Source organism: Pinus tabuliformis, chromosome 5_1 (assembly GCF_031772625.1).
Source record: "Pinus tabuliformis cultivar Carrire ecotype Pingquan chromosome 5_1, CPIR1, whole genome shotgun sequence".
Lineage (NCBI taxonomy): Eukaryota > Viridiplantae > Streptophyta > Pinopsida > Pinales > Pinaceae > Pinus > Pinus tabuliformis.
The window spans coordinates 189,993,454-189,997,288 of record NC_142305.1 but is presented as its reverse complement, the minus strand read 5'-3'; positions in this window follow the sequence as shown (position 1 = coordinate 189,997,288).

Genomic DNA, 3,835 nt, shown 5'->3' with positions numbered 1-3,835 from the left:
CATCAAACACATTGTGCAACCGTATCTCGATGATTTGCCCGCTCATTCATTACATCGAGCTGATCACCTTGTCCATTTACGAGAAATCTTCATGAGGTATAGGCATTATCATATTCGGTTGAACCCACACAAATGTGTCTTCTGTATAGAAGTGCGATGATTGCTAGGATTTGTAGTATCGAAAGCCGGCATTCGCGTCGATCCCTCGAAGGTAGTGCTATCATCAAATTGCCTCCTCCTTCGAGTCTTCGCCAACTCCAAAGTTTGCAAGGGAAAGCAAAATTTTTACGACGATTCATTCCTAACTACGCTGAGGTCACAAAGGGTTTTACCCAGTTGTTGAAATAGAATGCTCAATTCTCTTGGGATGAGATAGCTCAGAAATCTTTTGATGCACTCAAACACGCATTGACCCATGCACCGATGTTGCATCCTACCAACTACAACCAGGATTACTTTTTGTACCTCGCTGCCTCCCATTCCACCATTGGAATGGTCTTAGTTCAGGAAGATGAATTCGGAATGGAACATGTGATATATTACCTTAGCAGGACATTAAATCCCACTGACCTAAAATACTCACATGTGGAGAAATTGGCATTGGCAGCCGTTCAAGCTGTCCAGCGTTTTCGTCACTACATTTTACTCCGTAAAACTACAGTCATTTCAGGTTGCAACCCTATGATTTACATTTTGACTAAACAATTGCTAGGGGGCAAGTACTCCAAATGGATTGTTATCCTGCAGGAGTTCGACTTGGAGTTTGAGAAATCTAAGTCTAAGAAATCTTTAGTTTTTGCAGAGTTAATGTGTGACTTCCCGCGTGCTGACACGGAAACTGTGGCAGAGGAGCCCATTGTGGACGAATCTCTGTTTCTAATCAACACTTTAGATCCGTGGTTTGGGGATATCATCATCTATCTCCAAACCCAATCCTTTCTTCCCGAAGCTTCAAAGTCGAAACATCGGAAAATTCGATTCCAGTCCCAAGAGTACAAAATTATTGGAGATACTCTTTATCGAAGAGGGGTGGACTCTATTTTTCAACGTTGCTTAACTCACGAAGAGGCAAAAAAGGGTTCTAAATGACTGTCACTCTGGAGCGTGTGGCGGTCATATGTCTGGGTATGCCACAGCCCAAAAGATATTGCACGCTGGCTATTTCTGGCCATCCTTGTTTAAAGATTGTATTACTGCGGTCCGAAAATGTCAAGTGTTTGATCGAAAGATGCGCGCTCGACCTGCTCCTCTGCACCCTATAATTGCCGTTGGTCCTTTTGCCAAATGGGGTATCGATTTTATTACATGTAACCCTCACTCGGTCGGGGCGCATGCGTATATCATCCTTGCGGTAGATTATTTTACTAAGTGGGCCGAGGCGATGCCTACATTCGAGGCAGACGGCAAGACAACTGCAATTTTCGTATTCAATCACATAATTGCTAGGTTTGGTGTCCCACAAGCGATAATCACTGACCATGGGCGCCATTTTCGAAACGTTATGATGACAGAACTTACAGGCCAGCTTGGTTTGCGTCAAGATAGTTCAACTCCTTATTATCCACAAGCAAATGGTCTGGTTGAGTCCATCAACAAAGTTTTAGTTATCATGATCCGACGAATCATTGGTATTCATCGGTCGAATTGGAACAACATGTTATTTTCAGCGCTTTGGGCGTACCAAACCTCAGTGAAAACATCAACACGGTTCACTCCTTTCCAACTAGTTTATGGTTTGGAAGCTGTGCTACACATTGAATGCGAAATCCCATCACTACAAATGGCCATCGAGTTGCTTCCAGCTACTTCCGAAGAGGAGAAGCATTTATTATACTTAGCTCAATTAGATGAGAATCAACGTAATGCTGCATTGGCAATTGAGACTCACGCAAAACGGATGAAAGCTCAGTATGATCGAAATGTGACCCCTCGAAATTTTTCAGAAGGAGACCTAGTGTTATTATATGATCAAGCTAATGATAAATTAGTTGCTAGAAAATTTGTTCCTATGTGGCATGGGCACTATATTGTCAAGTGAAAGCTAGCAAAAGGGGCCTATGAGCTGGTAGACTTTGACAGGGACTCTTTGGGTAAACCCAAAAATGGACTTTACCTAAAGAGGTATTATGCTTAAAAGATGGGTATGGAGATTTTAGTTAGGTTAGGTTTTTCTTTCTAGCTGGTGTGTTTGTTAGTTTAGACAGCCCGCTTAGCTTAGAAAGTGTGTTTTCATCGTTATTCTGGCTTATCTTGGTTTTACTCTTGATGATGCAGATTTCGATGCCTCTCCAAACATACATTGGTTTCGCTGATGGTGCTTGTCATAGTACACGGAATATCTCTTCCGCAGCTTGGGTCATCTATTTGCCCTCTGACGAGTTAGTTTCTATGCATGGGGTGAGCCTCGGTCAAACAACAAACAAAATTTCGAATTAGTGATCGGAGAATCCAAAGTTTGAACATCTTTATACCAACGTTTCAAATCCCAAATGGGATCCATCATCAGGGTTGAAGAATGATGATAAAAGAAGAGCAATAAGGCAGAATAAATACTAATGAGGAAGAAGTTAAAGGAAAAACACAGAGTTGGCTAGAATTTTTAATATAATTTTATTTCATTTATATTTATTCATTATAATTAAATTAATTATTAAAATAATTAATAATAGAATTTTTAATATAATTTTATTGCAGTGATTGAGCTATTGTCTGAATCTATTTCATTTGGGATTCGGAGTTTGATAGTGAGGTTAGATTCTGAACTCGTTGTATTACAGCTTAATAGAGTGTATGCCATTAGAAATCCAGTGTTATTAAGGTTATTTTTGAGAGTGCGTCTCTTGGAACGTCAGTTTGGTTACATTGAATATCAACATATTCCATGGTCTTTAAATACATTAGCAGATGCAATTGCTTCTCGAATGTTAAATAGACATTTGCAATAATCATACATGTAAATTTAAAACCATTCCATAACATGATTTACAAAATAAGTCGTTAATAATGATATATATAGATAGGAGTGTGTCAAAAAATACATCGTCTTCGATCATAGGTTGAAAAACACCTTATGATCGGAAAAAATGATAAGTACAAAATACCAAAATGTCACATGTGTCTACAAAAACGACCATCCAATCACTGGTGATGATCTCTATATGACACCACTGCACGAACTACCCTACACAAGAACCTCCTAAAAGGTCCTGGGACCTTGACTACAAAGCGCTGAAGCCTGATAGGAATATCATCTATGGTAGTCTCCGGTATGTCTGCTGTAAGACGCTCTAAGTCATGCTCCAACTAAGCTAAAGTCTCTGTGGCCTCGTCCTGTGGGGCCGGTGCCGCTACAACTGGTAGTCTCCTCTCGAAACGCCGGAGATTGGCTGGTCAACGTGGGCCTACATCTGCATTTTGAAAATTGTTACTGTCAGTTTTGAGACGATATAAAAACAAAAAAATAGATAATTTAAAAACTTGTAGAAAATGAAGTTACCTGTATCATCCCATTGTTCTCCCGGTGGAAGAATCATGTCCATATCTCCACGAAAATCAACGCCGGCAGAAGGAAAACCCTGTATAGAAAATACGTGGTCCTCTAACCAGTGAAAGTACTCTATAGTAAATCGAAAAACCTCTGTTCCCTCATCAGGATGATGAGCGATAACCGCAACCCATCGCATGAATTTGGGCTCTCGAGGAAACCGAATACCAACAGTGACCTGCTGTGGGATCAGCATCGGAACCCTCTCTAAGCCAAAACACACAACTAAAGGCCCATAACCAAAAGTATTCAGCTGTCCGTTTTTGGCTCGAGTCAGTTGGCCTTTTACAT